The sequence below is a fragment of the Coregonus clupeaformis genome, chromosome 3, assembly GCF_020615455.1.
Source record: "Coregonus clupeaformis isolate EN_2021a chromosome 3, ASM2061545v1, whole genome shotgun sequence".
NCBI lineage: Eukaryota > Metazoa > Chordata > Actinopteri > Salmoniformes > Salmonidae > Coregonus > Coregonus clupeaformis.
In genome coordinates this window covers 31,289,075-31,316,487 of record NC_059194.1, presented here as the reverse complement: position 1 = coordinate 31,316,487, position 27,413 = coordinate 31,289,075, and the positions used below count along the sequence as shown (strand labels likewise).

Here is a 27,413-nt window from a genome sequence, read left to right as displayed (position 1 = left end):
CTGCAGAGAGTCCATTCCCATTGGGCACACACTGGTTGAATCAACGTTGTTTCCACGTCATTTCAATGAAATTACATTGAACCAACATGAGTTTAGTAGCGATAGCTAATTGGTAAATGCATGAGTGTGTTAGCAGAAGGAAGCTCAAGTTCTAGGGAATGAAAAGAGACGAGCCTCGAAAGACATACACTATTTTCCCATTCCCCATGATGTGACCCTCAACTGTAGAGTGTAAGAACGTTTATTTTTCACCCCTCTAGGTACACAGCAGCACCTTCTTCAGTAAACGTGAACCAGTGTGAAAGAGGCCACAGAGGTGGGGGCTTCTGCCCTTTTCCCAGGGTGTCATCAGAGAGAAAGAGAGAGATAGAGAGAGAGAGCACAGAAAAAACCTAGGGCTACATGCAGGGGTCTGGTGGTTAGCGAAGGCCGCATCTCTGTGTGAAAGGAGCAGCTAGGATTAGGCCCACTGGGAAGGATCTCTGAGGCTGGAGCGGTGGAGCTCCATGCTGTGTGGGTAGGTGGGGTAGGAAATCTGAAACCTTCCTCAGATCCTGGGGAGATCGAAGGATCAGTGAGTGAGGGGTGGAGGGGACTGGAGCTGAGGGTGTGGGAAAGTTGTATCAGCCACAACGTCTTGAGTGTCTCTCTACCCACCTAAGAGGTTTCCCAAGAGCCTACTATCATCAGACTACCTCATGGGGGATTAATCATGCACTACAAACTCCTGTAACAAGGAATCCATCATTTATAGATTGTGACAGATAATGTGTTGGGATGTTGTTTGCTTACAGAGTCAAAGGTTGGGATACTGTTTGCATTCACACTGAAATCAAATTGTTAAGGAACACATTCTCTGCCAATAGCGCCACACCACCTCCATTATGTTTCTCGCTCTACTACCTCGGTTTTTGTGTGAATATTAAATAACAGTTGATTTATGACCATCAAGATAATGACATACGAGAATAGCCTAGCTGGGATACACATGTCCCTCGGAAGCTCTCTATGAAATCATCCTATGCACGCAGGACATTTTTGCATGGGCAGTCAGGCTATGATGATCCACAGACTAGTGATGCGCGGGTCAGCTGTTTGTTCACCAGTTTGCTTATAACCCATCCGCAACCGTCCGACTATATGTGATGAAGTGAAAATCTGAGGCCCGGACCGGACCCTAACCACCCGCAAATATAGAAAATGTGCTGTACAGTTCCATTTTTGTTCTCTTGAACATTTATTGAACAATGATGTTTTTCGTCAACATTTATTCATTTATTTGTTAAATATTTAAGCCTATTGAACAGTAGCCAAATGTTTTTCTAAAACAAAAAATGTAAAACAATAGCCTAAATTGACACCATGAGCATGCTTTTGTGAAATTGCACTCTACAATTAGGCTACTTGCCCTTGACTAATTTATTGAACAATTATGGTTTTTCTTGAGCATTTAGACCTATTCATTTGAAAAGCCTCCTGTAGCTCAGTTGGTAGCGCATGGTGCTTGCAACGCCAGGGTTGTGGGTTCAATTCCCATGTGGGGCCAGTATGAAAAATGTATGCACTAACTGTAAGTCGCTCTGGATAGGAGCGTCTGCTAAATTACTTAAATGTAAAATGTAAATGTAAAAGGCTTATTGAACAGTAGCCTATTACTTTGCTGAAATGAAACAAAATGTCAAACAATACATTTACATATTGTAGGCTGATGGCCTGTGTGAGCTAATAGCCTATACCGGCATATGAATTCAATTAAAAATCAAATGAAATAAAAATAGGCTTAGAAAATAGTAAATAATAATAACAAATAGGCTATAACTAAAAAAGATTTGCCTACTTTGTCTTCAGAAACAGAATAGCATCCGCTGTGCCAGGTTTCAGCCAGCGCAAGCAGGGCAGGATAATGCGGGGGATTACCGGGGCTGAAGCCCCTGGGCCCAGGCCCATCGGGGGCCCAAGAGGCAGCAAAAAAATAGATTATTATGGAAATATACTGTATATATTATACTGGTCAAAAACATGAACAACATGCAACATTTTCAAAGATTTCACTGAGTTACAGTTCATATAAGGAAATCAGTACATTTACATTAATTCATTAGGCCCTAATCTATGGATTATATATATAGATATGCATCTGTTGGTCACAGATACCTTTAAAAAAAAGTAGGGGCGTGGATCAGAAAACCAGTCAGTATCTGGTGTGACCACGATTTGCATCATGGAGTGCGACACATCTTCTTCGCATAGAGTTAATCAGGCTGTTGATTGTGGCCTGTGGAATGTTGTCCCACTCCTCTTTAATGGCTGTGCGAAGTTGCTGGATATTGGTGGGAACTGGAACACGCTGTCGTACACTTCGATCCAGAGCATCCCAAACATGCTCAATGGGTGACATGTCTAGTGAGTATTTCAGGCCATGGAAAAACAGGGACATTTTCAGCTTCCAGGAATTGTGTACAGATCCTTGCAACATCGGGTAGTCCATTATCATGCTGAAACATGAGGTAATGGCGGCGGATGAATGGCACGACAATGGGCCTTGGGATCTCGTCACGGTATTACTGTTTATTCAAATTGCCAGCGATAAAAGGCAATTGTGTTCGTTGTCCGTAGCTTATGTCTGCCCCATGCCATTACCCCACCACCACCATGTGGCACTTTGTTCACAACATTGACATCAGCAAACCGCTCGCCCACACAACGCCAGACACGTAGTCTTCGGCTGTGAGGCCGGATGGACATACCGCCACATTTTCTAAAATGATGTTGGAGGCGGCTTATGGTAGAGAAATTAACATTCAATTCCCTGGCAACAGCTCTGGTGGACATTCCTGCAGTCAGCATGCCAATTGCACGCGCCCTCAAAACTTAAGACATCTGTAGCATTCTGCTGTGTGACAACACCTCACATTTTAGAGTGGCCTTTTATAGTCCCCAGGACAAGGTGCACCTGTGTAATGATCATGCTGCCACACCTGTCAAGTGGATGGATTCTCTTGGCAAAGGAGAAATGCTCACAAAATGGGATGTAAACAAATTTGCGCACAAGATTTGAGAGAAATAAGCTTTTTGTGCGTATGGAAATGTTTTGGGATCTTTTATTTCAGCTCATGAAACATGGGACCAACACTTTACATGTTGCGTTTATATTTTTGTTCACTGCATTCGGAAAGTATTCAGACCGCTTGACTTTTTCAGCATTTTGTTACATTACTGCCTTTTCTAAAATGGATTTAAATGTTTTTTCCCCCCTGATCAATCTACACACAATACCCCATAATGACAAAGCAAAAACAGGTTTTTAGAATTTTTTGCAAATAAATATATATATATATATATATGAAATATCACATTTACGTAAGTATTCAGACCCTTTACTCAGTACTTTGTTGAAGCACCTTCGCCAGCGATTACAGCCTTGATTCTTCTTGGGTATGACGCTACAAGCTTGGCACACCTGTATTTGGGGAGTTTCTCCCATTCTTCTCTGCAGATCCTCTCAAGCTCTGTCAGGTTGGATGGGGAGCGTCGCTGCACAGCTATTTTCAGGTCTCTCCAGAGATGTTCGATCGGGTTCAAGTCCAGGCTCTGACTGGGCCACTCAAGGACATTCAGAGACTTGTCCCGAAGCCACTCCTGTGTTGTCATGGATGTGTGCTTAGGGTCGTTGTCCTGTTGGAACATGAACCTTCGCCCCAGTCTGAGGTCCTGAGCGCTCTGGAGCAGGTTTTCATCAAGGATCTCTCTGTACTTTGCTCCGTTCATCTTTGACTCGATCCTGACTAGTCTCCCAGTCCCTGCCGCTGAAAAACATTCCCACAGCATGATGCTGCCACCACCATGCTTCACCGTAGGATGGTGCCAGGTTTCCTCCAGACGTGACGCTTGGCATTCAGGCCAAATAGTTCGATTTTGATTTAATTAGACCAGAGAATATTGTTTCTCATGGTCTGAGATTCCTTTAGGTGCATTTTGGCAAACTCTAAGCGGGCTGTCATGTGCCTTTTACTGAGGAGTGGTTTCCGTCTGGCCACTCTACCATAAAGGCCTGATTGGTGGAGTACTGCAGAGATGGTTGTCCTTCTGGAAGGTTCTCCCATCTCCACAGAGGAACTCTGGAGCTCTGTCAGAGTGACCATCGGATTCTTGGTCACCTCCCTGACCAAGGCCCTTCTCCCCCGATTGCTCAGTTTGGCCGGACGGCCAGATCTAGGAAGAGTCTTGGTGGTTCCAGACTTCTTCTATTTAAGAATGATGGAGGCCACTGTGTTCTTGGGGACCTTCAATGCTGAAGAAATGTGTTGCACCCTTCCCCAGATCTGTGCCTCGACACAATCCTGTCTTGGAGCTCTATGGACAATTCCTTCGACCTCATGGCTTGGTTTTTGGTCTGCACTGTCAACTGTGGGACCTTATATAGACAGGTGTGTGCCTTTCCAAATCATGTCCAATCAATTGAATTTACCACAGGTGGACTCCAATCAAGTTGCAGAAACATCTCAAGGATGATCAATGGAAACAGGATGCACCTGAGCTCAATTTCGAGTCTCAAATCAAAGGGTCTAAATACTTATGTAAATAAGGTATTTCTGTTTTTCATTTTTTATATAGAGCACCAGTCAAAGGTTTGGACACACCTACTCATTCAAGGGTTTTCTTTATTTTTACTATTTTCTACATTGTAGAATAATAGTGAAGACATCAAAATTATGAAATAACACATATGGAATCATGTAGTAACCAAAAAAGTGTTAAACAAATCTAAATATATTTTATATTTGAGATTCTTCAAAGTAGCCACCCTTTGCCTTGATGACAGCTTTGCACACTCTTTGCATTCTCTCAACCAGCTTCATGAGGTAGTCACCTGGAATGCTTTTCCAACAGTCTTGAAGGAGTTCCCACATATGCTGAGCAATTGTTGGCTGCTTTTCCTTCACACTGCGGTGCAACTCATCCCAAACCATCTCAATTGTGTTGAGGTCGGGTGATTGTGGAGGCCAGGTCATCTGAAGGGCACAGTTATCCCTCTCGCTTCGACTCTTCCTCTCTGGTGTGACTCGTACATTTATGTGAATTACTAAAGCTCCTGCCTTGGGCCAATCATTGTAATTTTGTAAATGCCGGATCTCTATGGCGAGACGCATCATTCACCCTAGTTTCGTCAAAATCGGGCCAGTGCTGTATGAGATATCGCATGTGACTGTATGAACTAATGGACGGACGAACAGACGGACGGACGGAGTCCGATCCATAGTCCCCTCCCCAATTTCATTGTGGGGGACAATAACGAAAGAAAAACCTCAATGTAGCCACTATAACTCTAACAAAATAATCATGTCAGTCCAGGAACTGGCACTTAGCATTTAGCCTACTACTAGTGCATTTCCAGGCTGTGAAACAAGAGAGAGAACAACAGCAACACCCTGTTTGGGGAAGCAGTCCTGTTCTGAGTTTACATTTCCCATGTGGTTAATGATTACACAGATAGGCAAGATAAGAAAGGTACGTTTAGCCGACAAGCCATGTAGTTTAAATTGAATTCATTTAAATTATTTAGGATAGCTGTGTATTCCTGACTGCGACACAGAAGCTTGGTTGCTTTCATGCCTGTGTCACCTGCCTGCCTCTCTCTCGCTCTCGCTCTCTCCCTCGCTCTCTCTCTCTCTCTCTCTCTCTCTCTCTCTCTCTCTATTAGTATGGTGCGCACGTTGGCGTTGGGTTAGATTAGCAAATGACAGCTGACTAAATTCGGCGCAATAAAGCCCCTAAAATCCCCCTAGTAGCCTTGTTTGTTACGCATTTAAGTCTGTACCAAGGCTTTTTCTGTGTTCTGGCCTTATAGCCCTACTGGTTCTGGCTAAAACACACCGCTGACTCATACTATCAGGGGTTTTTGATGCCCACATCGTAGTAGAGCCAACGTGACCGTGTAGCCTACCTCCAATGGGATGCTGCTTAGAATGATATCCCCTTTGGTAAACTTTTTACAGAACTCTGCAGAAAATACAGTTGTGTAGGTCTGTAGGTTATATAATACATAATTTGCATAATACTACAAAGTACAATTTTATGACGATAGGCTTGTGTGTAGAGATGGACAATATAGATTAGCCTACAACCAACAATGAAAAGTGGATTTAAGCTTCTGTCAATTAAAAAAAAAACAATATGACAGCATGTTGACGTTTTTATGCTCCATCGATGATTGGATAAACATAAAGATTGAAATATGGCAAAAGCTATTTTTTTGCAGGTGAAGTCATTATCAAACACACGCACACGCGCAATGAGGCACAGACGCACGTGGGCGTGAGTGAAATTTCAATAGATTATTCTGTTTATGGTGTAGTAACCTCGCTTCACTTACCAATACTAGACACTCTTCCCCATCTTTCTTCTTGGTGAGTATTATGTTTATTAGCCTATATCAATTCAACAGTTCTGCTAATCCAAAGATCCGTGGGAAAAATATATATTATCCAAAATCCAATCACAAAAGTAAGGTCCAAGAAAGCCACAATCGAATGATGTTAGGGTCTACTTTGGGCTATGTCTTGGTTTACAGTACCACTTCTATTCGTATAGCCATTCACTTGTGTTGATCTTCTAAAACACACTTATTCTTGAGCAACTTCCCGAACCTTCCCACAAAAATACGCGTAAAATACAGTCCAACTGAACCATTCAGGAGTTCCTCGATTCGCAGACAGACCCTTCACGATTCAGTTAGTGGCTTCAACGCGCAATAAAGGTGTGGTAATGTACGGGCCCGGTTTCGAACAGATCACGGCTGTCCAGTCGGTGTCCACGGCCAGCCAAAATGAGAGTGAGAGGCTACAACGTGGATTGACAGCACATCAGACGTCCTCAGAGAGCTGGAAGAGAGGAGAAGGAACTAACGACGATGAATAGAGAAATCCAATATCCTCAGCAAGTAAGTCGCCCGCAAGTCTCTCTCTCTCTCTCTCTCTCTCGCTCTCTTTCTCTTTCAATACACACACCCACATGCTCCAGTCCTCATCCCCGCCTCTCTTTACAGTAGCCTATGCAGCCTCCAGCAATTTCTTTCATCTGCTTGATATTGTGTATTATGCAATTGAATAGGTCAAATTCAAGATTTTTTAATTTAAATGTATCATAATACATTTATAAAAAAGCATTCACTTTAAGATTAGTTTGCCATTGTATTTGTGTACAATAATTTTAATAAATTAATGACACAATTAATATTCACGTTAATTATTTACTGATTTGACAAATATTCACTGTTGTCAAATTTAGTTTATGAGTGTGTTGATATTGCCACTGAGTCAGTAGAAAACACCACGCAGTAACAAAGAGGAAAGGATTCAATAGGGGGCATTGTTTCTCTCTGATAAGTCACGTAAAATGAGCATCCACATCTAGCCTATTGAAGAGAGTGAGAGCAAGAAAAGGAATACTACTATTTCAATATCTTCTGTTTCAGGCTTATCTTTGAGTTCAGACTACAAATCAACAAGCTTACCCTAACAGTTCTCTCCAGACTAATTTTCTAATATATAATAAGATGGCCTCTCCTAATCCTCATCGACTCCCATGTGAATGGAAGAGCAGAGCAGGGCTCAGTGCAATTAATTAATACATAGCTCTCTACCCATGACCCCTCAGAGAAGCCAACTATGCTAGCTCCTCAATATTTTAATAGGCCTTTGACATTTAAAGATGCTGCCCAAAAAAAACAAAAAAAAGTTAATTAATAACATTAACTCAATTAAGGATGACAATGGTATGATGGTTAAAACCGCTCTCCTGTGCCAGGGCTTGGGGTTGGTTGTAATGGTATTGTTGGATGTTGTCATAGAGAGCAATAGTAATGGTGTCTTTTTGTAGGCACTACAGTGCATTCGGAAAGTATTCAGACCCCTTGACTTTTTCTACATTTTGTTACGTTACAGCCTTATTCTAAAATTGATTCAATAGTTTCCCCCCTCATCAATCTACACACAATACTCCATAATGATGAAGCCATTTTCTGTAGCCTGTCAACTATGCCTCTGTCTATCCCTGTTCTCTCCTCTCCGCACAGGCTATACAAACGCCTCACACTGTGTGGCTGCTGCCTCTCTAACCTGGTGGTCCCTGCACGCACGACCCACGTGGAGTTCCAGGTCTCCGGCAGCCTCTGGAACTGCCGTTCTGCGGCCAACAAGGCAGAGTTCATCTCAGCCTATGCTACCCTCCAGTCCCTCGACTTCTTGGCGCTGACGGAAACATGGATTACCACTGAAAACACTGCTACTCCTACTGCTCTCTCCTCGTCTGACCATGTGTTCTCGCATACCCCGAGAGCATCTGGTCAGCGGGGTGGTGGCACAGGAATCCTCATCTCTCCCAAGTGGACATTCTCTCTTTTTCCCCTGACCCATCTGTCTATCTCCTCATTTGAATTCCATGCTGTCACAGTCACTAGCCCATTCAAGCTTAGCATCCTTGTCATTTAGCGCCCTCCAGGTTCCCTTGGAGAGTTCATCAATGAGCTTGACACCTTGATAAGTTCCTTTCCTGTGGATGGCTCACCCCTCACAGTTCTGGGTGACTTCAACCTCCCTACCTTTGACTAATTTCTCTCTGCCTCCTTCTTTCCACTCCTCTCCTCTTTTGACCTCACCCTCTCACCGTCCCCCCCTACTCAAAAGGCAGGCAATACGCTTGACCTCATCTTTACTAGATGCTGTTCTTCTACTAATCTCACTGCAACTCCCCTCCATGTCTCCGACCACTACTTTGTATCCTTTTCTCTCTCGCTCTCCTCCAACACTACTCACTCTGCCCCTACTCAGATGGTAATGCGCCGTCGCTCTCTCTCTCGCTACTCTCTCCTCTTCCATCCTATCATCTCTTCCCTCTGCTCAATCGTTCTCCCTCCAATTTCCTGATTCTGCCTCCTCAACCCTCCTCTCCTCCCTTTCTGCATCCTTTGACTCTCTATGTCCCCTATCCTCCCGGCCGGCTCGGTCCTCCCCTCCTGCTCTGTGGCTTGACGACTCATTGCGAGCTCACAGAACAGGGCTCCGGGCAGCCGAGCGGAAATGGAGGAAAACTAGACTCCCTGCGGACCTGGCATCTTTTCACTCCCTCCTCTCTACATCTGTTTCTGCTGCTAAAGCCACATTCTACCACTCTAAATTCCAAGCATCTGCCTCTAACCCTAGGAAGCTCTTTGCCACCTTCTCCTCCCTGCTGAATCCTCCTCCCCCTCCCCCCCCTCCCTCTCTGTGGATGACTTCGTCAACCATTTTGAAAAGAAGGTTGACGACATCCGATCCTCGTTTGTTAAGTCAAATGACACTGCTGGTCCTGCTCACACTGCCCTACCCTATGCTTTGACTTATTTCTCCCCTCTCTCTCCAGATGAAATCTTGCGACTTGTGACGGCCGGCCGCCCAACAACCTGCCCGCTTGACCCTATCCCCTCCTCTCTTCTCCAGACCATCTCCGGTGACCTTCTCCCTTACCTCACCTCACTCATCAACTCATCCTTGACCGCTGGCTATGTCCCTTCCGTCTTCAAGAGAGCGAGAGTTGCACCCCTTCTCAAAAAACCTACACTCCACTACAGACCAGTATCCCTTCTTTCTTTTCTCTCCAAAACTCTTGAGCGTGCCGTCTTTAGCCAACTCTCTTGCTATCTCTCTCAGAATGACCTTCTTGATCCAAACCAGTCAGGTTTCAAGACTGGTCATTCAACTGAGACTGCTCTTCTCTGTGTCACGGAGGCTCTCCGCACTGCTAAAGCTAACTCTCTCTCCTCTGATCTTGTCCTTCTAGACCTGTCTGCTGCCTTTGATACTGTGAACCATCAGATCCTCCTCTCCACCCTCTCCGAGTTGGGCATCTCTGGCGCGGCTCACTCTTGGATTGTGTCCTACCTAACCGGTCGCTCCTACCAAGTGGCGTGGCGAGAATCTGTCTACGCACCACGTGCTCTCACCACTGGTGTCCCCCAGGGCTCAGTTCTAGGCCCTCTCCTATTCCTTCCGGAGACATTTGAAACACCACCTCTTTAAGGAATACCTGGGATAGGATAAAGTAATCCTTCTACCCCCCCTTACCCCACCCCAAAGAAAGAAAAGAAAAACATATTGTGAAGTGGTTATCCCACTGGCTATAAGGTGAATGCACCAATTTGTAAGTCGCTCTGGATAAGAGCGTCAGCTAAATGACGTAAATGTATATGTAAATGAAGCAAAAACCTGTTTTCAAATTTTTTTGCACAATTATTACAAATAAAAAACTGATATATCACATAACTTCAGTATTCTGACTGTTTACTCAGTACTTTGTTTAAGCACCTTTGGCAGTGATTACAGCCTGGTGCCAAACCTGGTGCCAGGTTTCCTCAAGACGTGACGCTTGGTATTCAGGCAAAAGAGTTCAATCTTGGTTTCATCAGAGCAGATAATCTTGATTCTTGTGGTCTGAATGTTTTTAGGTGCCTTTTGGCAAACTCCAAGCGGGCTGTCATGTGCCTTTTACTGAGGAATGGCTTCCATCTGGCCACTCTACCATAAAGGCCTGATTGGTGGAGTGCTGCAGAGATGGTTGTCCTTCTGGAAGGTTCTCCCATCTCCACAGAGGAATTCTGGAGCTCTGTCAGAGTGACCATCGGGTTCTTGGTCACCTCCTTGACCAAGGCCCTTCGCCCCCGATTGCTCAGTTTGGCCGGGGGCGGCCAGCTCTTGGAAGAGTCTTGGTAGTTCCAAACTTCTTCCGTTGAAGAATGATGGAGGCCACTGTGTTCTTGGGGACCTTCAATGCTGGATAATCTTTTGGGTACCGTTCTCCAGATCTGTGCCTCGACACAATCCTGTCTCTAAATTTGCACAAAAAAATCTAAAATCCTGTTTTCGCTTTGTCATTATGGGGTATTGTGTGTAGATTGATGAGGAAAATTTTTTATTGAATCCATTTTAGAATAAGGCTGTAACGTAAAAAAAAAATTCTGAATACTTTCTAAATGCTGTGGAGTCTGAATACTTTCTAAATGCACTGGAACTACGCTATGGTTCGTTGTACAAAGCCTATGGGGAAATTAATGGAATCTTTGTAGGGTTTTTGGATAAACACAGAAAATAAGGCTGTGGTAAACACAAGCTTAGGAGATCTTATACGATTTGTTCCATGAGATAATCTTCATCAGCTAAGGTCACTTTTTGTGAATTTTGAGGCATTTATGTAATTACAAAAAACACAAAGCTTATAAAGGCTTCATAATTCATATAGGTTATGTTAACTGACTGATACTATCTCACAGAACTTAACATAAAATATATCCTAAGCCTGTGTTTGTATTTCTTATTGTTGTAATGTTTACCCCCTTTTTTGTGATTACGATCTTGTCTCATCGCTGCAACTCCCCAACGGGCTCGGGAGAGGTGAAAGTCGAGTCATACGTCATCCGAAACATGACCTGCCAAGCCGCGCTTCTTAACACCCGCTCAACCCGGAAGCCAGCTGCACCAATGTGTCGGAGGCTCTGTCGTTGCCGGCCGCGACCGGGAGACCCATGGGGCGGCGCACAATTGGCCCAGCTTCGTCCAGTGCAGGGGAGGGAATGGCCAGCAGGGATGTAGCTCAGTTGGTAGAGCATGGCGTTTGCAACGCCAGGGTTGTGGGTTCGATTCCCATGGGGGGCCAGTATGAAAAATAATGTATGCACTCACTAACTGTAAGTCGCTCTGGATAAGAGCGTCTGCTAAATGACTAAAATGTAAATGTAAAAAAATGAAACACTGTTCAAATGACGACAGTAGTTAGCCTGCAGGCACCCGGTCCGCCACAAGGTGTCGCTAGAGCACGATGAGCCAAATTTAAGCCCCCCTGCCAAACCCTCCCCTAACCCGGACGACACTGGGCCAATTGTGCGCCGCCCTATGGGACTCCCAGTCACGGCCGGTTGTGACACAGCCTGGGATGTAGTGACGTCGCAACACTGCGATGCAGTGCCTTAGACCGCTGCACCACTCGGAATACCCTTCAGACCTTATTTTTAGCGTTCATCCCAAAACCCTATTCTTTCCCCATAAATTTTCCCCATAGAAATGGTTGAATGAACCAGAGGTAATTAATTTCCGGTTTTTAGGACTTCAAGCTGGCGAGCTCTATTGATGCCATTGGAACCGATTTCAGCAAGGTTGAGACACGCAAGTTGGGGCATGTTTCCAGAAGATGAAGGAGCAGAGGGAGGCACTTTTACTTCTGATTGTTTTCATTTAACCATAAAGAGATCTAGAGAGAGAGAGGAGGATGGAAGGAGGGAGGGAAAGAGGGAACGAGGGAGGGAGGCTCAGAGGAAAATAAAGAAATAAGAGTTAAGAAAAATATTTACTAAATAAACTAAAGTAAAAAATAAAAGAGCAACAATAAAATAACAATAACGAGGCTATATACAGGGGGTACCGGTACCGAGTCAATGTGCGGGGGTACAGGTTAGTTAGTAATATGTACATGTACAGTTGAAGTCGGAAGTTTACATACACCTTAGCCAAATACATTTAAACTCAGTTTTTCACAATTCCTGACATTTAATCATAGTAGAAATTCCCTGTCTTAGGTCAGTTAGGATCACCACTTTATTTTAAAGAGGGGAAGGCACAGTCAACTTAGTGTATGTAAACTTCTGACCCACTGGAATTGTGATATAGTGAATTATAAGTGAAATAATCTGTCTGTAAACAATTGTTGGAAAAATTACTTGTGTCATGCACAAAGTACATGTCCTAACCGACTTGCCAAAACTATAGTTTGTTAACAAAAAATGTGTGGAGTGGTTGAAAAACAAGTTTTAATGACTCCAACCTAAGTGTATGTAAACCTCCGACTTCAACTGTAGGTAGGGGTAAAGTGACTATGCATAGATAATAGATAATAAACCCCGGGGGTAGGAGAGAGATTGCTGTTCAGCAGTCTTATGGCTTGGGGGAGAAGAGAAGGAGAGAGATTGTAATTAAAACAATAGATATCCATGAAAAGGTCCTTTGCTGAGTTGTAACGGAGGACACAGGCAGGATGAGAACACGGTCATTGGGTTGAGATGCTCTCTCAGGAGTTTTAAAGCTCTGGACTTCTGGGGCTGTTGGTTGGGCCAGAGGAGTGCGTGTCTGACATCAAAACATTTGAGGACAAAAACAGAGCCACACTCACTCGATTGCTTTTGCACGTGCAATGTGTCTATCTGTCTTTCTGTCTGTCTGTCAAATGTATCTCTCTGTCAGCATTTCAGTAATGGTTGGTGGGGCTTGTTGAAATATGGTGTTTTGATGGTTAGCATGTCTATCACAGTTACAATCCTGTTATTCCTCCCAGAATCAGCATTCTGAACCCAGCTCACTGCCACTTCCCTATCTCAGTGTGTGTGTGTGTGTGTGTGTGTGCCTGCGTATGCATGTGTGTGTGTGTGCCTGCGTATGCATGTGTGTGTCTGTCAGTCTCCCTTTAAAAAAGAGAGGCAAAAATGCTGATTACACAACACGACTGTCCCTGCCACAGTCTCCCTCCCTCCCTCTCCCTCCCTCTCCCTCTCTCTCTCTCTCTCTCTCTCTGTCTTTCCCTCTCTCCCTCTCCTTCACTTTCTTTCCCTCTCTCTCTCTCTTTCACTTTCTTTCTCTATCTCTCTCTCGCTCTCTTTTTTTCACTCTATTTCTTTCTTTCTCCCCTCTCTTGCTCTCGCTCTCCCCCTCTCAACGTGACAGGGCTCTAGTCACTCTTTCCAAATAGTGTGTTGAAAATAGCAGAAGAAGGCAGATTCACAGTTGTGTCATTGCTGACGACAGCTCTATTTGACCACATCATCACCCGATAGTGTCACTAGGTTTTCTAAACAGTGTTGATATGTGTGTCAGAAAAAATATAATCAAACTGGGTGGCACATATTGTAAGCTATGATTGTTATCTGATCCATATTCAGAGATTTCCGTTTTCAGTCAATTCAAGCTTGACACACAGTATTTTGTACTACAATGTCACGTTGGCATTTATCACATTCATCTAGATCTATACTTGTAAATACGGTGCCATGTACAGTCTTACAGATTGCTCTATGTGTTGTGAATTAGCTTGACATTGTGATAGGAAGTAACTAATTGAATCAGAATGAATGCTACTTTCACAAACACAACCACCACCACAATCATTTCATTTTACGACCATACAAATGTCACTGCTTTTCTGACAGACAGAACTGCACAACCATTTTACGACCATGCAAATACCACTGCTATTTTGACAAAGGCAACTGCACAACCATTTTACAACCATACAAATACACATGAATTCCTTTGAGGAAAAGGCCTGGCATTGAATCCATAAGATTATTTTTAGGTGGTCTGAGGCCAGGCATTGAATGTAACATAAAGGGATGAGAGAATTCCAGAGTTTGTCCCAAATGGCACCCTGTTCCCTATATAGCACACTACTTTTGACCAGAGACGTATAGGCACTATGTTGGGAATAGGGTGCCATTTGCAAAAGTAGTGCGCTATGTAGGGTGCCATTTGGGACACAGTCCTAGAGGTTACCTCAGAGAGAGCTTTTCTCCATCACTAAGTCTTCTCCAGGCAGCATAATTCCCGCCTAGTGCTTTCTAAATGGACCCTGACATTCTCACTAGAAATCCCCTCTTCCAAGAGCAGCCAGTTTCTCCTCCTTATTGATGCCCTTGGCCTTGGTTTGACTCCTTCCTTTTGTTGATAATGGGTTGGATTTATAGTTTCAAAGCAGTATACCACTTCTAGTGGTATTTTACTCCGTCCTTTACTAATGTGTAGCACCCACTCGTGAGATGCACAGCAACTACTACAGAAAGCTATACAACACCACACTTGCCTACCCTGTCAGACAAGAGAGAGGGCAGAATCCAAGACAGCTTAAGACAACAGATTCTGGGGGGGTCCACATTTGTGAGGACTAGATGTCACATACAGTGGGGAAAAAAAGTATTTAGTCAGCCACCAATTGTGCAAGTTCTCCCACTTAAAAAGATGAGAGAGGCCTGTAATTTTCATCATAGGTACACGTCAACTATGACAGACAAATAGAGAAAATAAAATCCAGAAAATCACATTGTAGGATTTTTAATGAATTTATTTACAAATTATGGTGGAAAATAAGTATTTGGTCACCTACAAACAAGCAAGATTTCTGGCTCTCACAGACCTGTAACTTCTTCTTTAAGAGGCTCCTCTGTCCTCCACTCGTTACCTGTATTAATGGCACCTGTTTGAACTTGTTATCAGTATAAAAGACACCTGTCCACAACCTCAAACAGTCACACTCCAAACTCCACTATGGCCAAGACCAAAGAGCTGTCAAAGGACACCAGAAACAAAATTGTAGACCTGCACCAGGCTGGGAAGACTGAATCTGCAATAGGTAAGCAGCTTGGTTTGAAGAAATCAACTGTGGGAGCAATTATTAGGAAATGGAAGACATACAAGACCACTGATAATCTCCCTCGATCTGGGGCTCCACGCAAGATCTCACCCCGTGGGGTCAAAATGATCACAAGAACGGTGAGCAAAAATCCCAGAACCACACGGGGGGACCTAGTGAATGACCTGCAGAGAGCTGGGACCAAAGTAACAAAGCCTACCATCAGTAACACACTATGCCGCCAGGGACTCAAATCCTGCAGTGCCAGACGTGTCCCCCTGCTTAAGCCAGTACATGTCCAGGCCCGTCTGAAGTTTGCTAGAGTGCATTTGGATGATCCAGAAGAGGATTGGGAGAATGTCATATGGTCAGATGAAACCAAAATATAACTTTTTGGTAAAAACTCAACTCGTCGTGTTTGGAGGACAAAGAATGCTGAGTTGCATCCAAAGAACACCATACCTACTGTGAAGCATGGGGGTGGAAACATCATGCTTTGGGGCTGTTTTTCTGCAAAGGGACCAGGACGACTGATCCGTGTAAAGGAAAGAATGAATGGGGCCATGTATCGTGAGATTTTGAGTGAAAACCTCCTTCCATCAGCAAGGGCATTGAAGATGAAACGTGGCTGGGTCTTTCAGCATGACAATGATCCCAAACACACCGCCCGGGCAACAAAGGAGTGGCTTCGTAAGAAGCATTTCAAGGTCCTGGAGTGGCCTAGCCAGTCTCCAGATCTCAACCCCATAGAAAATCTTTGGAGGGAGTTGAAAGTCTGTGTTGCCCAGCGACAGCCCCAAAACATCACTGCTCTAGAGGAGATCTGCATGGAGGAATGGGCCAAAATACCAGCGACAGTGTGTGAAAACCTTGTGAAGACTTACAGAAAACGTTTGACCTGTGTCATTGCCAATAAAGGCTATTTAACAAAGTATTGAGAAACTTTTGTTATTGACCAAATACTTATTTTCCACCATAATTTGCAAATAAATTCATTAAAAATCCTACAATATGATTTTCTGGATTTTTCTTCTTCTCATTTTGTCTGTCATAGTTGACGTGTACCTATGATGAAAATTACAGGCCTCTCTCATCTTTTTAAGTGGGAGAACTTGCACAATTGGTGGCTGACTAAATACTTTTTTCCCCCACTGTAGCATTGGTCAACGTAATGGCTGGGAGGTGGTGATGGCAGGGGTACAGGGGTAGAGGCATGGGGCTCAGCTAGGAGGTGTTTGTGCCCCTGCCAGGCTCTCGTCACCCTCCTGGCCTGACCAGTGTTCCAATGTTCCCCCCAAGCGCCTCTCTGTCATCTCCCCTCCGTGGAATCGATGAGTCTGCACCTCTCAGCCCTCAAAGAGAAGAGGGGGAACAAACAGAGAGAGCAGAGGAAAACAAGAGTTCTCTTTGTGGAGAAGAGTGTCTGAAGAGTACAGGCAGTGCAGACAGACCTCTCTCTGGCAGAGAGCTGTAGGCATCAGGCCTTGACCAATGTTCTGTTCACTGGACAGAGAGTAAAGAGTATCGGCTTGTCTGGGAGAGACTCCAAGCTGATCAGAGCATAGAGACAAAAGTGTTGATGGATTTGAGGATTGTCAGAGAGTAGTGTTTTCAGCACTGGGATTTGGGGGAGGATGAGAGAGAGAGAGAGAGAGAGAGAGAGAGAGAGAGAGAGAGAGAGAGAGAGAGAGAGAGAGAGAGAGAGAGAGAGAGAGAGAGAGAGAGAGAGAGAGAGAGAGAGAGAGAGAGAGAGAGAGAGAGAGAGAGAGAGAGAGAGAGAGAGAGAGAGAGAGAGAGAGAGAGAGAGAGAGAGAGAGAGAGAGAGAGAGAGAGAGAGAGAGAGAGAGAGAGAGAGAGAGAGAGAGAGAGAGAGAGAGAGAGAGAGAGAGAGAGAGAGAGAGAGAGAGAGAGAGAGAGAGAGAGAGAGAGAGAGAGAAACTTGGAGAAGAGACAGCAACACAATTAGACCCAACCTAATCATGACAAAATAAAAAGATAGTTACTTGACACATTGGAAAGAATTAACAAAAAATACAGAGCAAACTAGAATGCTATTTGGCCCTAAACAGAGAGTACACAGTGGCAGAATACCTGACCACTGTGACTGACCTACAGTGCCTTGCAAAAGTATTCAAGTTTTTCATATTTTGTTGCATTACAACCTGTAATTTAAATGATTTTTTTAGTGGGAATTCATGTAATGGACATAGACAAAATAGTCCAAATTGGTGAATTGAAATTAAAAAAAAGACTTGTTTCAAAAAATTCTACAAAATAAATAACGGAAAAGTGGTGCGTACATATGTATTCACCCCCTTTGCTATGAAGCCCCTAAATAAGATCTGGTGCAACCAATTACCTTCAGAAGTCACATAATTAGTTAAATAAAGCCCACCTGTGTGCAATCTAAGTTTCACATGATCTCAGTATATATACACCTGTTCTGAAAGGTCCCAGAGTCTGCAACACCACTAAGCAAGGGGCACCACCAAGCAAGCGGCACCATGAAGGAGGAGCTCTCCAAACAGGTCAGGGACAAAGTTGTGGAGAAGTACAGATCAGGGTTGGGTTATGGAAAAAATTCTGAAACTTAGAACATCCCACGGAGCACCATTAAATCCATTATTACAAAATGGCAAGAATATGGCAAGAATATGATCGGAGAGGTTGAGGGTAGAGGAAGTTCAGTAGTAAAAACAATCAAAATAGAATTATTGTAAAATTGACTGTGTCCATAAAATGTATATAGTATGTATAAGCTGGAAGTACAGTGAGGGGGAAAAAGTATTTGATCCCCTGCTGATTTTGTACGTTTGCCCACTGACAAAGACATGATCAGTCTATAATTTTAATGGTAGGTTTATTTGAACAGTGAGAGACAGAATAACAACAAAAAAATCCAGAAAAACGCATGTCAAAAATGTTATAAATTGATTTGCATTTTAATGAGGGAAATAAGCATTTCACCCCTCTGCAAAACAAGACTTAGTACTTGGTGGCAAAACCCTTGTTGGCAATCACAGAGGTCAGACGTTTCTTGTAGTTGGCCACCAGGTTTGCACACATCTCAGGAGGGATTTTGTCCCACTCCTCTTTGCAGATCTTCTCCAAGTCATTAAGGTTTCGAGGCTGATGTTTGGTAACTCGAACCTCCACAGATTTTCTATGGGATTAAGGTCTGGAGACTGGCTAGGCCACTCCAGGACCTTAATGTGCTTCTTCTTGAGCCACTCCTTTGTTGCCTTGGTCATGTGTTTTGGGTCATTGTCATGCTGGAATACCCATCCACGACCCATTTTCAATGCCCTGGCTGAGGGAAGGAGGTTCTCACCCAAGATTTGACAGTACATGGCCCCATCCATCGTCCCTTTGATGCGGTGAATTTGTCCTGTCCCCTTAGCAGAAAAACACCCCCAAAGCATAATGTTTCCACCTCCATGTTTGACGGTGGGGATTTTGTTCTTGGGGTCATAGGCAGCATTCCTCCTCCTCCAAACACGGCGAGTTGAGTTGATGCCAAAGAGCTCCATTTTGGTCTCATCTGTCTTACCAATTGTTTTCTTGGTGACTATGGTCCCAGCTGCCTTGAGATCATTGACAAGATCCTCCCGTGTAGTTCTGGGCTGATTCCTCACCGTTCTCATGATCATTGCAACTCCACGAGGTGAGATCTTGCATGGAGCCCCAGGCCGAGGGAGATTGACAGTTATTTTGTGTTTCTTCCATTTGTGAATAATCGCACCAACTGTTGTCACCTTCTCACCAAGCTGCTTGGCGATGGTCTTGTAGCCCATTCCAGCCTTGTGTAGGTCTACAATCTTGTCCCTGACATCCTTGGAGAGCTCTTTGGTCTTGGCCATGGTGGAGAGTTTGGAATCTGATTGATTGATTGCTTCTATGGACAGGTGTCTTTTATACAGGTAACAAGCTGAGATTAGGAGCACTCCCTTTAAGAGTGTGCTCCTAATCTCAGCTCGTTACCTGTATAAAAGACACCTGGGAGCCAGAAATCTTTCTGATTGAGAGGGGGTCAAATACTTATTTCCCTCATTAAAATGCAAATCAATTTATAACATTATTGACATGCATTTTTCTGGATTTTTTTGTTGTTATTCTGTCTCTCACTGTTCAAATAAACCTACCATTAAAATGATAGACTGATCATTTCTTTGTCAGTGGGCAAACGTGTCACGAACGTCGTATGAAGGAGTGGACCAAAGCGCAGCGTTAGTTGCGAACATACTTGCTTTATTTAATTAAAGCATACACACGAAATAACAAAACAATAAACGACTCGTGAAGTCCTCAGTGACAATGACCGAACACGGAACAAAAACCCACAAACACAGAGTGAAACACAGACAGTTAAATATGGCTCCCAATCAGAGACAACCAGCACACAGCTGACACTCGTTGCCTCTGACTGGGAGCCACTCAGTCAAACATAGAAATAACCAACCTAGAACACCCAACATAGAAACAGAAAACATAGAATGAACACACCCTGGCTCAACATAATGAGTCCCAGAGCCAGGGTGTGACAAAACGTACAAAATCAGCAAGGGATCAAATATTTTTTTCCCTCACTGTATGTATGTATGTATGTATGTATGTATGTATGTATGTATGTATGTATGTATGTATGTATGTATATATATGCGAGAGAAAAAAAAAATATGTGGGATTGGAAGTGATGCAGACAATTACATTGATGGAAGTTACAATATATCTGCAATATTAATGCTGATCTACCCCCTAAAATTTTTATAAATTTAAAAAGAAAGAATATGGCACCACAACAAACCTGCCAAGAGAGGGCCGCCCACCAAAACTCACGGACCAGGCAAGGAGGGCATTAATCAGAGAGGCAACAAAGAGACCAAAGATAACCCTGAAGGAGCTGCAAAGTTCCACAGCGGAGATTGGAGTATCTGTCCATAGGACCACTTTAAACCGTACACTCCACAGAGCTGGGCTTTACGGAAGAGTGGCCAGAAAAAAGCCATTGCTTAAAGAAAAAAATAAGCAAACACGTTTGGTGTTCTCCAAAAGCCATGTGGGAGACTCCCCAAACATATGGAAGAAGGTACTCTGGTCAGATGAGACTAAAATTGAGCTTTTTGGCCATCAAGGAAAACGCTATGTCTGGCGCAAACCCAACACCTTTCATCACCTCGAGAACACCATCCCCACAGTGAAGCATGGTGGTGGCAGCATCATGCTGTGGGGATGTTTTTCATCGGCAGGGACTGGGAAACTGGTCAGAATTGAAGGAATGATGGATGGTGCTAAATACAGGGAAATTCTTGAGGGAAACCTGTTTCAGTCTTCCAGGGATTTGAGACTGGGACGGATGTTCACCTTCCAGAAGGACAATGACCCTAAGCATACTGCTAAAGCAACACTCAAGTGGTTTAAGGGGAAATATTTAAATGTCTTGGAATGGCCTAGTCAAAGCCCAGACCTCAATCCAATTGAGAATCTGTGGAATTACTTAAAGATTGCTGTACACCAGCGGAACCCATCCAACTTGAAGGAGCTGGAGCAGTTTTTCCTTAAAGAATGGGCAAAAATCCCAGTGGCTAGATGTGCCAAGCTTATTGAAACATACCCCAAGAGACTTGCAGCTGTAATTGCTGAAAAAGGTGGCTCTACAAAGTATTGACTTTTGGGGGGTGAATAGTTATGCACGCTCAAGTTTTCAGTTTTTTTGTCTTCGTTTTTGTTTGTTTCACAATAAAAAATATTCTGCGGTTTCAAAGTGGTAGGCATGTTGTGTAAATCAAATGATACAAAACCCCCCAAAAATCAATTTTAATTCCAGGTTGGAAGGCAACAAAATAGGAAAAATGCCAATGGGGGTGAATACTTTCGCAAGCCACTGTACAACCCATATTTATGTTTATTTATTTTCCCTTTTGTACTTTAACTATGTGCACATCATTACAACACTGTAAATAGACTTAATATGACATTTGAAATGTCTTTATTCCTTTGGAACTTGTGTGAGTGTAATATTTACTGTTCACTTTTTATTGTTTATTTCACTTTTGTTTATCCATTTCACTTGCTTTGGCAATGTAAACATATGTTTCCCATGCCAATAAAGCCCCTTGAATTGAATTGAATTGAGAGATCGAGAGAGAGAGAGCGAGAGGAGAGAGAGACAGAGAGATTATTCAGATTGGTTTTATTTTCATGGAAGTATATCATAACTGATTTTCGCCTGCTTTCATTATAGTTTTTAAACCCAAAACGGTCACACCTGACCTGTCTTTGTGATTGTCTCCACCCCCCCTCCAGGTGTCGCCCATTTTCCCCATTATCCCCTGTGTATTTATATCTGTGTTCTCTGTTTGTCTGTTGCCAGTTTGTTTTGTTTCGTCAAGCCTACCAGCGGTTTTCCCCTTGCTCCTGTCTTTCTCAAGTTCCAGTTTTCCCGGTTTTGACCATTCTGCCTGCCCTGACCCTGAGCCTGCCTGCCGTTCTGTACCTTGTCACACCACCCTGGATTATTGACCTCTGCCTGCCCTGACCCTGAGACTGCCTGCCGTTCTGTACCTTTTGGACTCTGATCTGGATTACTGACCTCTGCCTGCCCTTGACCTGTCGTTTGCCTGCCTCCTGTTTTTGTTATAAACTTTTGTTACTTCGACACTGTCTGCATCTGGGTCTTCTCCTGAAACGTGATAAAAACTGAGTGTGTCTGTGTAAAGTGTATTTGTCTGCTTATGTTTGCTGTATTTGAGTGACTATATAGAGGATGCTGTGAGTGAGCTTACTCTCTTGAACTTGTAAACTGAAAACATCCAAGCTTTCCTCCACTGAGTGATGACTTCTAAACCAGTTTTTGGTTTCTGGGGCATCGCGTTCTCAGTCTTTCAGAAACCCTTCCAAGTCATGTTGACTATCTGGCAGAAAACAAAGGATTTGAGACTGAAGCAGCTACCTTATCTCTATGACAGCTCAACTAGATCTGTTAAGTGTTTGTTGCATTCTTGGAGAAAACAAAAAACTGCAAAGTAGTCAAGGTCCCAGGCCCATAGGGTTGGTGGTATTAGTCTTCCTCTCTTCTCCCTCTATCCAATCTTCTCCTTTCCTTTCCCTTCCCTTCCTTTCCTTTCCTCTCCTCTCCCAACCGCTCCTCTCCTCTGTCCTGTGCAGCAGTGTGATAGATCAATGATACAACATATCGGGTATTGACTGAGCCCTGCAATTGCGTTGCAGTTAAAGAGTCAGAAGTGCACGCTGAGTATATAGCTCCTATTGAGAAATGCGCAGCCTGACTGATATTATGGAGCTAAATCACACCTGCAGTCTTGGAGAGAGCGAGAGAGAGAAAAGGAGTGTCTGCTTGCCTTAAAATAGGCAGAGTGATTCAGCGTGACATATAACACTTAACTCCCCATGGTGGTGATGGTGTGTGTCTTCAGCACAGATTAACAAGTAATCTGGGGCAGTGGTTCTCACCTGGACCTGATGACGCCACTCATTCACAGTAAAAATGACAGAGTAAATTTAACTTTCATTTAAGAAAATGTTACTCTGCCACAGATAACATTTGGTACCAGTCTAAAAAAAGTTTAAAAAATATTCTGAGTATTTGCTCAATTTACTGTTGATATTTGATTCTGTGTCATTATGTCTCACTCTGTGTAGTATTCATTAAATTTTTTAAATTTTAGTTATTTAGCAGACACTCTTATCCAGAGCGACTTACAGTTAGTGAGGGCATACATTTTCATACATTGAAAGTAACTATTTCCTTATAAACTCTGCAGTGTTGTTCAGTATTCTACAGTTAATTGATTAGAGTAATGTTTACTCCTACCAGTGTCATTACAAATGTACTCTGACTCAAATCAAATTTTATTTGTCACATGCGCCGAATACAACAGGTGTAGACCTTACAGTGAAATGCTTACTTACAAGCTCTTAACCAACAATTCAGTTTTAAGAACCCCTAAAAAAAAAAAAAAAAAAATAAGAACAGTCTATGACTGGGGTGGCTGGAGTCTTTGACAATTTTTAGGGCCTTCCTCTGACACCGCCTGGTATAGAGGTCCTGGATGGCAGGAAGTTTGGCCCCAGTGATGTACTGGGCCATACGCACTACCCTCTGTAGTGCTTTGCGGTCGGAGGCCGAGCAGTTGCCATACCTGGCAGTGATGCAACCAATCAGGATGCTCTCGATGGTGCAGCTGTAGAACCTTTTGAGGATCTGAGGACCCATGCCAAATATTTTCAGTCTCCTTAGGGGGAATAGGTTTTGTCGTGCCCTCTTCACGACTGTCTTGGTGTGCTTGGACCATGTTAGTTTGTTGGTGATGTGGACACCAAGGAATTTGAAACTCTCAACATGCTCCACTACAGTCCCGTGCTTGGTCCTCTTCTTTTTCCTTTAGTCCACAATCATCTCCTTTGTCTTGATCGTGTTGAGGGAGAGGTTGTTGTCCTGGCACCACACGCCAGGTCTCTGACCTCCTCCCTATAGGCTGTCTCGTCGTTGTCGGTGATCAGGCCTACCACTGTTGTGTCATCGGCAAACTTAATGATGGTGTTGGAGTCGTGCCTGGCCATGCAGTCATGAGTGAACAGGGAGTACAGGAAGGGACTGAGCACGCACCCCTGAGGGGCCATCGTGTTGAGGATCAGCGTGGCGGATGTGTTGTTACCTTCCATTACCACCTGGGGGCAGCCCGTCAGGAAGTTCAGGATCCAGTTGCAGAGGGAGGTGTTTAGTCCCATGGTCCTTAGTTTAGTGATGAACTTTGAGGGAACTATGGTGTTGAATGCTGAGCTGTAGTTAATGAATAGCATTCTCACATAAGTGTTCCTTTTGTCCAGGTCATCTGTGGATCTGTTGGGGCGGTATGCGAATTGGGGTGGGTCTAGGGTTTCCTGGATGATGGTGTTGATGTGAGCCATGACCAGCCTTTCAAAGCACTTCATGGCTACCGACGTGAGTGCTACGGGGCGGTAGTCATTTAGGCAGGTTATCTTAGTGTTCTTGAGCACAGGGACTATGGTGGTCTGCTTGAAACATGTTGGTATTACAGATTCAGACAGCAACACGTTGAAAATGTCAGTGAAGACACTTGCCAGTTGGTCAGCGCATGCTCGGAGAACAGGTCCTGGCAATCCGTCTGGCCCTGCAGCCTTGTGAACGTTGACCTGTTTAAAGGTCTTACTCACATTGGCTACGGAGAGCATGATCACACAGTCGTCCGGAACAGCTGATGCTCTCATGCATGTTTCAGTGTTACTTGCCTCGAAGTGAGCATAGAAGTAATTTAGCTCGTCTGGTAGGCTCGTGTCACTGGGCAGCTCGCGGCTGTGCGTCCCTTTGTAGTCTGTAATAGTTTGCAAGCCCTGCCACATCTGACGAGCGTCGTAGCCTGTGTAGTACGATTCGATCTTAGTCCTCTATTGACGCTTTGCCTGTTTGATGGTTCGTCGGATGGCATAGCGAGATTTCTTATAAGCTTCCGGGTTAGAGTCCTGCCCCTTGAAAGCGGCAGCTCTACCCTTTAGCTCAGTGTGGATGTTGCCTGTAATCCATGGCTTCTGGTTGGGGTATGTACGTACAGTCAATGTGGGGACATCGTCATCGATGCACTTATTGATGAAGCCAGTGACTGATGTGGTGTACTCCTCAATGCCATCGGAAGAATCCCGGAACATAATCCAGTCTGTGCTAGCAAAACAGTCCTGTAGTTTAGCATCTGCTTCATCTGACCACTTTTTTATTGACCGAGTCACTGGTGCTTCCTGCTTTAGTTTTTGCTGGAATTAGGCGGATAGAATTATGGTCAGATTTGCCAAATGGAGGGTGAGGGAGGGCGAGGGAGAGCTTTGTACGCGTCTCTGTGTGTGGAGTAAAGGTGGTCTAGAGTTTTTTTCCCTCTGATTGCACATTTAACAGATTTAAGTTTCCCTGCATTAAAGTCCCCGGCCACTAGGAGCGCCGCCTCTGGATGAGCGTTTTCCTGTTTGCTTATGGCCGTATACAGCTCATTGAGTGCGGTCTTAGTGCTTTGATCAGTGTGAAATTGACTCTGATCAGGGTAAACACAGAAGAATTCTATTGTTACCCTAATAATTAAGACCAACACTGGGGTTATTTTACTCCACTGAGTGTTAATTTCACTCTTTCCAGAGTTAATTTCCTATTTTCGAGTAGAATAATAGTAAATCTGCTGTAATGACTCTCCATTATTTATTGTGTACCGATCAGCAGGCACCATGATGACTAACATCCCGATTCAATCTCCTCATGAATTATCATTGCTATTCAAGTGGAGGTAATGGGTAACTATTTGAAGTGTACCTCTTTCACCATATCCATTTGGATATCATGCCTAGGGCTGTTGCGGTGACCGTATTACCGCCACACCGGTGGTCACGAGTCACGAGATTGTCAAATTTGTTTAGTGACGGTAATTAGGCATCTCCAAGCTTTGATGCTGCTGATGGTCACTAGTAGCCTACCAAACTTGCTAACTGCCTGGTACTCAGCACTCTATTGTCCCTCTAATCACTCTGACATAAATGCAAATCTAATCAAAAATCTAATCAAACACTTCATGAGAGCCCATGAGCTCATGTTGCGCAACATTTCTAAAGGCTATGCAATTGCGCGAGAAAACAGTGATGGCCTCTACTAAAAAGAGGAGGATCCCATCAGCTTTCTATAGGCTAGGCCTACTATATTTATTTCTCAACTTTCCTAATATTAAGCACATTGCTTATATTTACAACAGGAGTATAGCCTACCTGGCTGACATGAAAATGAACCACGCAAAAAGTGTCCTCCATTCCCTATTTAAGTGGATAGATGGCATGTATTTTTTCCCACTGCCCCTGTTTCGATACAGGTGCCTGATAATGGTAAATCAAAACACATTTCACACATATATTATTTAGTATATGTAAAGACAAGATTAAATCAAGAATAGTCTGATGGGTGACAATATTAGCCTTTCACTTGTGAATTATATATTATTACTTGTGAATGATGCCCAGTATAAGAAACAATGCCTTTTTTTTGCAACTTTTTCTAATCATAGTCGCACACCTCATGTAGCCTAGCCCATAAGCCTATATGTTTTGATAAGGTTTGTATCACAACTAAAATGAACAAATAACTTCTTAAAATTAAGCACATTAATCCGCTTTACAAGGGGTTTAGAGCCTAACTGGCATACATAAGCAGCGCGTGAGTTTCAAGTTTGGAGAAGATCATTTTCACCATAAAAATGCACCTTTTATAATAAAAGCATTACATGCATAATTGCATTTGCGGTCACTTTTGATAATGGTGTTTTCCGTTAACGCAACATTTGCGCTTATAGACTACCACCATGTGCGCATTGCTGCGCTTATAATATGAAGAAATAGCCTAATAGTTAATCAACATTTTAAGCTAAACGTTCTGATCTGTTCCGTCAGCCACATGTTTTTTGATGCTAGTGGTTGTATTAATTTGGAATCTATCGCATCCCACAACTGACCCAGACTATGTTTGGAATATTTATTTCTCGCACAGAATAGAATATGTCGACTTTTGTACTATGGGGGATAGTAGATTTACATAGACTAGTGCTTTTGCTGTTCGTTAGGCCTACTCATCTTGTTGGCTGGCGAAAAGTAAATGTGGACAGTTCTTCCAATATCTTCAATATGCACCTCGGAATTGGAGAATGACGCGCGTAGTTGCGTCCCCAATGTATCTGTCTTCACTTGTAGCCTGTGAGAGAGACCTGATCACGTGATGGAGAGCCATGTGAGTGAGAAGTGATTCGGAGCGCTCAGCACTGAGGGAGAAGGGCACAACGGCCACTGGCCGCAAAAGGCATGGATATTTTTAGGGTGCATTACGGCCACACAAAGGGGATGCCGCCGTGAAATTCTAGGCATTATGAAGTGCCCAACGTTTGTAGAACAACTAAAGTTACATTAATAACTCTAAATGAAGCATATAGGAATACCTATTT

The 27,413-nt window shown here is 43.7% G+C and overlaps 1 protein-coding gene across 1 annotated transcript in view; it reads right to left on the bottom strand.

The window, feature by feature from the left end:
• The window catches only part of LOC121544701 (ras-GEF domain-containing family member 1C-like), a 58,038-nt gene extending 51,240 nt beyond the window's left edge, over nt 1-6,798 (bottom strand). Inside the window, exon 1 of the mRNA XM_041854778.2 lies at nt 6,374-6,798. The gene's annotated coding sequence lies outside the window, so the exon portion shown is untranslated. The remainder of the gene's footprint in view (nt 1-6,373) is intronic.
• Nucleotides 6,799-27,413: the final 20,615 nt, after the last annotated feature.